The sequence below is a fragment of the Urocampus carinirostris genome, chromosome 12 (assembly GCF_059441175.1).
Source record: "Urocampus carinirostris isolate Australia breed hairy pipefish chromosome 12, RoL_Ucar_1.0, whole genome shotgun sequence".
NCBI lineage: Eukaryota > Metazoa > Chordata > Actinopteri > Syngnathiformes > Syngnathidae > Urocampus > Urocampus carinirostris.
This window is the reverse complement of record NC_142360.1, coordinates 33,825,301-33,837,737: the sequence shown is the minus strand read 5'-3', so window position 1 is coordinate 33,837,737 and position 12,437 is coordinate 33,825,301. Positions and strand designations below refer to the sequence as shown.

General features: G+C 40.0%; 1 protein-coding gene and 2 pseudogenes across 1 annotated transcript in view; all 3 read left to right on the top strand.

Moving 5' to 3' along the window:
• Window positions 1-1,201: 1,201 nt before the first annotated feature.
• The window catches only part of dab1a (DAB adaptor protein 1a), a 411,680-nt gene continuing 400,444 nt past the window's right edge, over window positions 1,202-12,437 (top strand). The window contains exon 1 of the mRNA XM_088350331.1: window positions 1,202-1,439. The gene's annotated coding sequence lies outside the window, so the exon portion shown is untranslated. The remainder of the gene's footprint in view (window positions 1,440-12,437) is intronic.
• Window positions 2,636-2,773, top strand: LOC148355648 (U2 spliceosomal RNA; annotated as a pseudogene).
• LOC148355647 (U2 spliceosomal RNA) lies at window positions 3,002-3,179 on the top strand (annotated as a pseudogene).

The window sequence follows — 12,437 nt, the reverse complement described above, 5'->3', positions numbered from 1 at the left end:
AGAACCGGCTCTTTCGGGTCCCAAACGGCTCTTCAGTTTTTTTTTGCTTCTTTAATCCCTACACAACCAAATATTATGTAAAATTGTACACAAAATGACTTAAAGAAAGGGGGAAATAGAACAAAAAAGAAAAAAATACCAAAATGAAAAAGTAGTGAAAAGCTGAGAAAAAAGAAACAAAATGAAGAGAAAAAAGAAGGAAAAATTCAGAAAAAAGAATTAAAAAAAAGAAACTAACAAAGGAAAAACAGTAAATAGAGAAAGAAAAGAAAAAAAGTAACAGCTGGGAAAAAATAAACACAATGAGATTTTTTTTAAAGGAATTAAAAAAAAATAGAAAAAAAAACGGAAAAAGAAGAAAAAGTTTAAGTTGCATTCAAAAAATTTCCAATTATATCAAGGGAATCTTGTTGCCAACATTGTACTTCCACAAAAAAAATGTGGTTAACTACAGTTCTGTATCTTGCAACCGACTAAATAAGCCCCCAAAAATGTTAGTATTATGCGTCAAGAGATACCAGGAAAAAGAAATCTTGTGAAAGAATTGTTGTAAAAACAAATGACGTTTGTTGGCCGTAAAACCTTTGCAATACTGTAATACATGAGTCAATTCATTCAAAAGTGAAACATTTTTTTTGCACTGCCGGAAACTCAGCAAAATGTAACGTGATGTCAAGTTTTGGACATGTTTGATCATGATTTAGTTGCCACACTTGGGATTGCCGTTGCTCACTGTTGTTTCAAGCGTTGCTCACCGACTTTGTGCCCAGAACCGTGAAAAATTAGAGGGAACATTGGTGTGGCCCCTTCTCAAGGTTTCTTCCTTTTCGTAAGGCTGAGGTTTTTCTTGTCCTCATGTAGGTTTTGGATCAAGGTACGGTGTAATAGTAAGCTTTAGTTTGTGCAGCTCTTTGAGACTTCTTTTGATGAAGTGCTATACAAATAAACATGACATCCATTAAGAATACTGCAGTAGATGGCCTTTAAGCAATAAACTTTCCGATACATATGCAAGAACTCTCATCAGATATGTGCGCAGTATCTTGCGACTGTGCCACTTTCGGTAGGAGCAGATGCAGCTATTAGGTGGAATGTGGTAAGTGTGCACAAGTTGGGAGGGGGTGAGCATCAGGGTGGTGTGAGATGCAGAGCTCTGCAGCGGCGAGCTAACCACTTGTGAGCTTCCCCCCTAAGACCGCATGCCAGTGTATTCGTCCCGCCTAAGCACCCTCCCTCCTGCAGCGGCCCGTCTTGAACTGCACTCGTTTTCCACAGGTTTCTACCTGGGCGGCTGTGGATTTCCAGCCTTCTCAAGAATTCACCAATTCCTGGATAGAAAGGTGAAAAAGGAGGAGAAACAGAAGAAGAGGAGTTGTGGAAGAGGAGCGCCAGGGTGGTGGCCAAGAGGGGGATCTTGGAGTTACCCTGCCAACCATCAGGTGTGTGGCATTTTAATTTAGTATATGAATACATACATGTGTATAAAAGAGACTCCACCTGACTACATGTTATTATCTATTTATATAAATGTTGCTTGATATATTTGTATTTCATATGCAGGGTTGGGTAGGGTTACTTTAACTTGATTACTTTCAATTACTTTTGGATTACTCCAATATCAAATATGCTGATAAAAGACAAAAGAAACTAAATATGAATAATTTACTAAATTTTGTGCAGGCTTCAGGAGTAACGGAACACATGGAATGGCAAAAATGATGTTGGCAAGCTGTTTGGATTTATTTCCATTTTGTTTCTGTCGCATTTTATGTTAGTTTTGCCGGAGATCAAAGAGATCAAAGCCAGGAGAGAAAGCTTAACACGTGTTGTGAGTCATCATTTTATTCATATTTAGAAAAATATATACCGGTATCGGGGCAGCACGGCGGCGCAGTGGTTAGCGCTTGTGCGGCACAGTTCATGTCATGGGAACCTGTCGTGGGTTCAAATCCAGCTCCAGACTTCCTGTGCGGAGTTTGTATGTTCTCCCCGTGCTTGCGTGGGTTTCCTCCGGGCACTCCGGTTTCCTCCCACGTTCCAAAAACATGCATTTCAGGTGGATTGGCCAGTCCAAATTGTCCTTAGGTGTGACTGAGCGAGTGAGTTGTCTGTCCCTGTGTGCCCTGCGATTGGCTGGCAACCAGTTCAGGGTCACCCCTGCCCGCTGCCCGGATATGGCTGGGATGGGCTCCAGCCCCCCCGCTACCCTAATGAGGATAAGCGGTACGGCTAATGAGATGAGATGAGATATACCGGTATCCACTATTGTCCGCTGCAACAACAAAGAGATCTAACTCAGCTTCACCCCACTTCCCAGCGTTTGCTCCGCCCCTTCTTTTTGATTCGCTCGTAGAAAACATGTCACAATATGTCTCTAAAATAAATACATTACAAAAATATACAGTTGCAAATACATATTATACATGGTTACACATATTTACAAAGAAAGACAGTGCACCGAGAGAGTTTTCAAAGCTTTAATAATAATAATAATATAACTTTCATCCCAAACCGTGCCTGTGAAAGGTACCAACGCGCTACTAATAATACGCTTGCAACGCATCATGCGTATCTGTTGAAAGATGCCATACCGCAAATGCGAATAGCCTTTTGGTGACTTTGATGTGCTAGGTCCTTAGCTTGGCCCTTTTGTGTACTTTCTATGAAGTCACCATCTTTGATTTTTGCATTTCGGAGATGGAATATGAGCTTGCTCTGTCCACTCCACGCATCGGCCCGGTATTGCAGTACCTCCGGGAACGGTGCATTCGCAATGATCGCAGCATGGCTTTAGGACTATTAGCTTGGCCTTTTGGCTGAGAGTAAGTGTCCCGGCTCCTAGGCTTTGTAGCGTATTATGAACTGACCGATAACGGATAATGGATAATGAATAACGAAGATAGATCAATAACCCTTAAAAACCCCAAAACCCCCATCTACGCCGTCCCGTAACTATGAAATTCATAGGCGCAGTATTGCAGTACCACCGGGTACGGCGCATTTAGCTTGCTTGGCCTCAAGGCTTTGATGCTAGGTCCTTAGCTTGGCTTAGCTTGGCCTTTTGTGTACTTTCTATGAAGTCACTATCTTTGATTTTTGCATTTCGGAGATGGAGCTTGCTCTGTCTACTCCACGCATCGGCCCGGTATTGCAGTACCTCCGGGAACGGTGCATTCGCAATGATCGCAGCAAGGCTTTAGGGCTAGGACCTTAGCTTGGCCTTTTGGCTGAGAGTAAGTGTCCCGGCTCCTAGGCTTTGTAGCGTATTATGAACTGACCGATAACGGATAATGGATAATGAATAACGAAGATAGATCAATAACCCTTAAAAACCCCAAAACCCCCTCTACGATTAATCGTCCTCATCTTCCTCCTTATAACTGCCACCATCAAGGGCCACTTCCTCATTATCGGAAAGAACCTTTGTCAGACCGACAATTCGTACGCAAACTAAGAGGATGCCGAGGTCTAAATCTTACCTTTTGTACTCGAGTGCCTTTTGTACTCGAGTGCCGCTGGTGGCAGTTAGAAAAATTACATAAATTGGCCGCTTCACTGAATAAGCCGCAGGGCTGAACATTTTGGAAAAAAGTAGCGGTTTATAGTCCGGAATTTACGGTAATCAAGTTAAAGTAATCCTACCCAACCCTGTTTATATGTCATTTATATTTAAAAATATGAAATCTACCAAATTATGGCTTCCGAAGTTATATAGTATGGCATGGGTCGAAAACGTATGGCTCGTGAGCCAGATGTTGCTATTTTCATCTGGCTTGGAGATAGAATTCACCTGTTTAATGGATTTGAACTTGTTGCTACCACTAGCGGCAGAACTGTTGGTGTTTTTCTAACTTTAAGGCTGGCAAAAAAATTCCCCATGTTTTTTTATGGGTGTCAAGTCATGTTTATTTGTATAGCACTCAATCACAAGAAGTCTCAAAACAACAAATAATGGTTGCAAGGCTGGAAATGCAGCCACATCACGTATCTGAAGGTAATTACAGCATTATCCTCATTTGCAGTATTTCGTGACATTTTCACAAAAGAACTCTTCGAAACCTTTATTCACAACAAAAGTAACAGTCAAAATGTACTTTGACCATTATAGGTAACTGCAGGAGGGAGAAAAATTATGATTTTTACACATTATTAAAAAAAACGGTACGGAACGTTTACCTTGAATGTTTAACGTAATCATGAAGCTAACCCAGGCTAATCGTTCGTCCGCGTTATCTTAATCTTCCGTACGGAAGATTACACTAACATGAACGTGTAAAAATTAAAAAATCAGGTCGTTTACAAGTCATTTAGCACCCGGGTCCCCACAACAAGTGGTGAGCGGTTCATTGGAAAGGAGGCTCTGTTCCAACACCCTGAAAGTTGGGCTCTGTTCCAACACCCACATAAAGCTAACCCAGGCTAATGGTACGTTTGCGTTATCTTAATCTTCCGTACGAAAGATTACGCTAACATGAACGTGTAAGAAATGAAAAAAAAAAAGGATAAAAAAAAGAATTATGGATAGGATTTCTTACCTTTGTGGTGGTCAGCAGAAGGCGCAGGTGAACTGCCGTTGCTTGCTTATAGCACTCACTCCTTTAGCCACTTCACTAGATTTCACAGCCTCCTTATTCTTTAGTATCGTACTGATCGTAGATTTAGCCATGCTGTATTCTTTAGCAAGATCAGACACTTGCACACCTCCATCATAATTTGCAATTATTTCTTTGCTAAAATGCAATAGTTGTACGCACTACTTTTCTTTTTTCACCTGTAGCAACTTTGCTGCTTGCACTGGCTTTCTTCGGAGGCATAATAAGGGGCTAAAACACCCGTACGCCGCTCAGCATCGCACCCTAGCGTACGCACTCACGCATTACCGGCGTTCGAACTCCGATTTTTTGACCGAACAGCGAAGCGAGAATTACTCGAAATTTTTGGTCGGACTCCGATTTTTTCGAACTGAGAGGCGTTCGAAAACCGAGGTTCCACTGTTTTTATTAAAAACATTTTTAGTGGTTGTTCTTTTACAATACTTTTATATTTTTTAACAAATTTATCCATGCGGTATATAGGCACAACTTTGGTGCATTTTTGGATCTTATCTTAACGTATCGCCATGTGAATATAAAATTTATTTTATGTTCAATCTTACTGACATTTTTAATAATCACTTTGCATTTTCTATGGATGTTCCTTAAAAAACTATTTTGAATCTCAGGTACCCTGTGTCTTGTTTACATGTACCCCTATTTTATAACCATTGTATAACTAAATATGAATACAATTATGACTCACAACACGTGGTAAGCTTTCTCTCCTGGCTTTGATCTCTTTAAATCTCCGGCAAAACTAACATAAAATGCGACAGAAACAAAATGAAAATAAATCCAAACAGCTTGCCAACATCATTTTTGCCGTTCCATGTATTCCGTTACTCCCCAAGCCTGCACAAAATTTCGTAATTTTATTCACATTTAGTTTATTTTGTGTTTTATTAGCATATTTGGTATTGGAGTAATCCAAAAGTAATTGAAAGTAATCCAGTTAAAGTAACCCTACCCAACTCTGTTTATAACCACTGTTCTATTTTATCTTGCCTACGAGTAGATCGAGAATAGAGATGTGTGCAGTAGAATGAAAATGTGAAAGAAAGTGAAAAAGGTTTTTATGACTCATGCCGACCGACCTTATTGTGTGTTCATTCTTAAAGGTTTGTTGAATGCTTGGCTGTGGCGAACTTCGGTATCAATCACAGAGTGACTTGGTGCTGACTTACCAATCCCCCGGCAGTTTTTGTGTGTGAACGTGTGTGTGTATGTCTGTGGTAAAGTACTTCACAGCACAGAACATAATGTCAGACTGGACCTGTAAAAAGTCAGTGTTTTTTTTTGTATTGCCCGTCTAAATCGAGACTGCCCTGACATAGCCTGCAGGCTACCCAGTCTGTGTTTCTCATTCTCTATTTGCAGTAGGATATAGTGAACCAAGCAAGGATCTATCACCAATCTTAAATACCGTAAATTCCGGACTATAAGGCGCACCTGATTATAAGCTGCACCCTCTGCATTTCGGGAGGAAAACCGACTTAGTACATACACAAGCCGCACCGGTATATTAGCTGCATGCACCTACATTAAATAATGGATGTTTTTTGAATGAACTATTCTGTTGACGGGGGAATTTTGTATAAGTTTATTCATATATATTCTTTATCAATCGTCCACTATCTATTATTAGTCAATTCATGATACATTTAAAAGCCAATAGGCCGAGACACTGGCTCCCAGTCTCAAAGTCCTAGCCAAAGGGCCAAGAAACTATCAGTTCTATTGTATCGTTCCCGGTGGTACTGCACTACTGGGCCGATACAAGGAGTGAACAGAGCAAGCTACTTATCATTTGATGCAGACCTGCAGAGTCGGGGTACCCGTTGAAAGTAATCCAAGGAAAAAAAAGTGTATATTTCCAAAGGTAAGGGTGGGAAAAATATATATCCACTATTGTCTCCTGCGTTCACAAACACTCACCTGCTGGGGGGCGTTGAGGAAGAAGGGGCTGGTAGGGGGGGCGGCAGTCCGAAGTCAGAAGTTTAAATTTTGAATGTAGTGCGGTTGTGAAACCGCAAAACACTGCGTTATTTTCAAGGTTTTATAGTGAGTGATGGAGTTTTGGCCAACCACAATTGTTACTGTTCGAGTTTTCAAAGCACCGACCAATCAGAGACAAATTTTGACAAGCCAATAAATGTGATTCAAAGTTTGCAAGCACCACACTATGCCACAACCACCGTGTGAGTTCATTGAGTGCCATAGTGGACTCCGTAAACATAGTCCCAGAGTCAACAAACGAGAAGGAAACGAAGCTTGCACCGAAAAAGGGCGTTACATCACTTGCTTGGGCCTATTTTGGTTTTGACGAAGCGGACATGGAACAGAAGAAAACGGCCATTGCAGAATTTAAATTCACATAGTCGCTAGGTCCAGATGAAACACAAGTAATTTGTACCAGCACCTTAAACATGATCACAAATTACAATACACGGCATGTGAAAAAGGATTACAAGTAAAAGACAAAGAAGGTGTATCTACAAGTGGACTGAAAGGTAAATAAACCTGGGGTGGTCTGTCACTAGGAATCCACTAGGGAGCAGCCTGTAAAAGTTTGGGAACCATTGATGTAAACTTTTTGGCTCTTTAACCTATGACCTTCATTTATAATAGCCGGTGGAATTTGATAGCAGAGGTTAACAAGGTCTTTATTTACTGTTAGGTTGAAATTTCTATTCCCCTGTTGAGCCACTGTTTCAATATTTTGGTTTGGGTTGGTATTTCTTGTGAGCGCGGCTCAACCTTTAGGCCTGTAATAATTAGATCATTGAGATGAGCACATTGTTAAAAAAATCTGCCTTACGTTGTTGTATTTTAATCTTCTCTTCTATTTCTTTGTGTAGTTGTTGATTTTATTTGATACTCTGTCAATATGGCTCGATTACCTATTTATTCTCAGGTTTGTTTTCCATTTTCACCGCGTTGTTCTTAAGTCCATGAAGTCTTTTCTAGATTTCTGTCATTTTCTTCCTTACATGCTTTAGCTATTTTTTATTTCCATTAGTTTGTTCAGCATTTTCTCTTTTATGTAATCTTTCATATCAAAGCGATCTTGGCTCTTTCCAAATCCCTGTTTTATAGCTGAATTTACAGAGTACATGTTGTCTGCTTACCTTGTTTTGGACAGTTTTTGTATTTGTTGAATGTAGGTGCGTAAGAAAGAAGGAAGAAAAAAACTGCAGTAGCAGGGAAAAAAACGAAAATTCCAAAGAAAAACGTCCAGAATAGTTTTTGAGGAAGCTACAGTTCTCGTGAGAGTCTGGAAGAAGACATACATCCAATGGCAGTTTCAGTCAATAGCCAGTGAACGATAATAAGAGAGAACAAGCTTAACGCTATTGCTAAAACTGACCTGTATGAGTCAGCTCGGTACCTTAGCATCTAAACATAAAAAAGTAAAGGTAGCTTTAAAATATGGCAAGCTAACTATTCTAACCTAGTGGCTGCATAACTAAATATTAATTTTGCATTTTTATATCCTGGTATATTTTCTATTTTTAATCTTGTTGCAGGGCAGCACAGCGGCGCAGTGGTTAGCGCTTGTGCGGCACAGTTCATATCTCGGGAACCTGTCGTGGGTTCAAATCCAGCTCCAGACTTCCTGTGCGGAGTTTGTATGTTCTCCCCGTGCTTGCGTGGGTTTCCTCCGGGCACTCCGGTTTCCTCCCACGTTCCAAAAACATGCATTTCAGGTGAATTGGCCGGTCTAAATTGTCCCTAGGTGTGAATGAGCGAATGAGCTGTCTGTCCCTGTGTGCCTTGCGACTGGCTGGCAACCAGTTCAGGGTGTGCCCTGCCCACTGCCCGGAAAGGGCTGGGATGGGCTCTAGCCCCCCCGCGACCCTAATGAGGATAAGCGGTACGGCTAATGAGATGAGAATCTTGTTGCAACAAACAGCATCGCAAAATGAACAGATCCCTATAAAGGAAAAAATAGGGATGAAAGCTTGAAGCCAAAGGCTTATAAGAGACCCATCCCCAAAATAACTTTAAACGCTTCTTTTATCATACAAACAAATCATTATATTTTACATCGTTATAACAATAATTGAGAAATTATCACACTGTTTAAATCACTATAAATATTTTACAGTATTTGTTTTTTTTTCTTGTCCCATCTTTCTGCACCTTACTCTCTAACACAGGGGTCTCTAACCTTTTTCAAGCTCAGAGATTCAGATTCAGATTCAGATTCAGATCTACTTTATTGTCATTCTAGTACACGTGTATACAGAACGAAATGTTGATACATCTGACCCGCACAGTTTCCTTGAATGTACAGATATAAATAGAATGTTGTATTGAGTTGGAGTATTGAGTACTAATAATATACTAAATAATTATGGCTATGTATAGTATTTTACAGTAGTGCAAAGAGTGCAAGAGGAGCTACCTTTTGTTACATGTTTCATATTAAATAACAACTTATCATATCATTACTATGTCGTACTATGTTATTAACAGGTTAATTATTCGAAGTAAGGTTAAATAGAGTTAGTCAACCACTAGAAAAAAGTAATTTTCCTAGAAAATCACAATGAAATGAAATGATCTGCATTTATATAGCGCTTTTCAAGTCAAGACTTCCCAAAGCGCTTTACAGTGTGCTTCACATTTCCTAATAGCGGCCATGCAGCCATGAAAGGCGCTAACCTGCTTATTGGGGGAATTAGGGATTCAGTGTCTTACCCAAGGACACTTCGACATGTGACACGGAGGAGCCGGGATCCGAAAAGCGATCTCTTGATCCCCGGACGAGCGCTCTACCTCCTGAGCCACTTGTTGTTGTGGATGAACAGATTAAGTTGTTGTGCCTTTTGTTGTGTTAGCACTTAGCTTTCATCATTTCCTGTATTGTATATTGTTCCATTTGTAATCACTCCTGATATCTCTAACCGGCCTTGTTCCAAAAAAAATCACCTGGCGTTGCGTTATGATTGTGGTTCATTCACAATTAGGAGTATGGTTTATCGCTAGAGTGCTGTATATTCTCTATTATTACTGTACACTGCTGATCTTAAATGTCCACCACTCGGCGTAAGGCGATGTTGGCGGGTGCCATGTCCGCATGGGTTCTCCGCCTCCCTTTCTCCAGTGTTACTGTCATCTGTTAAACCCAGAATGGAAAATCCAATTACCCCGGTCTCGCACTGTCTGCCTCCCGACGAAGTAGCATTTTGATAACTTTGATTGCTGAAATCTGCTTCAATCATGGGACGCAGTGACAGTGGCGTTGAGTACATCCTGATGGAAAATCACATTATCTATTTTTTCCATATGTATCTGCTGTGTCGCCTTTGTGGATGGGCCTTTGAAGACGGCCATGTATGAATGAGCAATTTAAATGCACATATTTCTTTTGTTGTACTGCATGTTTTTTGGTGTTGTTACATTAATGCACATGTTTATTGTGTGTCCTCTTTTTGTGTCCTTTTAAGAATCCTTGAGTGTGGTAAATAACACTACAAAGTCAATGAAAATGGAGAAAGCTGTTTTTTTTTTTCTTCCTTTGCGGCTATAATGAGAGCTCATTTATCTCCATCTTGCTGCAATCTCATCATTCAAGATTGCAATGGGATGAGGATGATTGCGAATTATATTTAGGCCACGGTCATGTAATGTGCTCTGTTGTGCATGATACAAAGTTTCTTTTGTGTGCTTGTTTTGCAATGAATGAGCATTCTCTGACCAGAATCATTTAATACTGATAGCTTAGACTATAGATAAGGCTAAAGAGCTGTTTGGGATACATTAAAAAGTTTAATTAGGCTAGCCTGTGATAAAGTGTTGCTTCTTCTTTTGAATATGGAAGGCACACGTTTACATTTTTTTCACCATTATGCAGTCTAGATACTTGTATTCTTGCAACCTCCCAACCCTAAGCCCCTGTTATTTATGTAAACAATTGGATTGGCAATTACTGCAACCGGGAGAGCTGGACGACTTCGTACGGACACCGCATCCGCACGTGTTCTCGACACGTATTTGCTTCTTTGCAAGCTTTCGGAATGTTAAGGGGGTAATAAGTTTGACTGAACTATCTGACTGTTTTGTCGACGTTCCCATTGTAGCGCCTTATAATCCGGTGCGTCTTATGTATGGAAAATATAGGACCAAAAACTATTTTTTGGGGGTGCGCCTATAACCCGGTGCGCCTTATAGTGCGGAAAATACGGTACTAATAAAATACTAAATAATTATAGCTATGTATTATACATATTACATACATACATACATGTATTATACATGTATATTATACAGTAGTGCAAAGAGTGCAAGAGGAGCAGCTAACCAGATGTGCAAAATGGGCAGTCAGGTAAACAAGTCACTATACAATAACAAAATTGTATAAACAGTAAAGTTATTTGTAAAACTGGTTAATTTCAGGCCACTGTAAGTGTTCAAGTGGTTTTAATTTTCATTTTCATTGCATTATACTGAATGTATCAGTCTGCGTGTCTGTAAATCTTTTTCCGCACGAACATCCCAATGTGCTTAGAGATGTTTTGCAGGTGATTGTCAGCCGGTGATATTAGCGCAAGTGTAATATCGCTGATGTTTTGCCTTCAGAGAGTCACTCCTCTGCAATCACTTTTAGTCAACACAATCACTATCCCGCCTGCCACACGGCGGGACACCAGACACACGCACCATTTTTCATTTCCTTCCGAGCATCAGAAGTACGCTATTTGCCGCCGCGATGAATCCATCTGCCGTGTAGCTGAGGCTTCTTACAGTGAAGGGAATGATTGCACCGCTTTATATTGTTGTTGTTGTAACCACTGCAGCGACCCTGTTTTCTTTGTGTCTAAGATGCTATAGTCAAGTAATGAAATGATGTGTCCTTGTCTGGAGCTAAGTTTTTATTTTTTTTCATCTTCTTACCTAGACTAAATGCCGAGCTTTGACTTTTACTTAAATCATACATAAAGCTTGATCTAAATAAATTTGCTATGTTTTTAACATAAGGATTTATACACATGTTCATTTGAACTCATTTTTTATTTTGTGTTGTGTTGAAAATAATTGAGGCAGTAACAGAGTATCGGAGAAATTGAGCAAGTTTGGCATTTATGATTACCGTATTTTCCGCACTCTAAGGCGCACCTAGAAGCCTTTATTTTTTTTCAAAAGCTGACCATGCGGCTTATAATACAGTGCGCCTTATATATGGATCAATATTAAGTCGCAAAGCCTTGCAACTCAGGAAAGCAGGCGCCGACTAGATTTTCCCCGAAGACGAAGTAGTCCGCGGTGTATGCTGGGGTTTATATACCGGCGTTTCATTTCCTAACCAATGTGTCAATCATCATTTAAATCAATAACTATTGGCTAAAGTTATTCGGAGGTAAATGGGCCGGATCCTTTTGATCATTTACAGGCTCGCATAGGCTAAAGGGGCGAAACAAAGCCTGCAATTGGCCGAAAAAAATGAATGTGAATCATACGTTGGGTTGCACTACGGCATAGAGAAAACATTTTTTACTACTCTGTATTTGTAAATATATTACTCTCCTGTATTTACTACACTCACGGTTGTATGAAGACCGTGGTTGCGTATCATTATTGAACGTGAGAACTTAGGTGAGCTATGCAGCTTTATAATTTCCCAGTATCTTGTTTTAGAACGATCTTGATGTTTCTGTGATGAGTCTATTTTTAAATTAAATTAAATTCAAAGTGTTTATTTTCATATGCACAGCAAAAAACCCCGTTTCCCTGCACAATAAAATTCTTACTTTGCTTTCTACACAGTTGCCAGCAAAAAATAAAATGGAAACTAAGAAATGTTTGGCATTTCTTGAATCCCGAGACTTTAACCTTCCG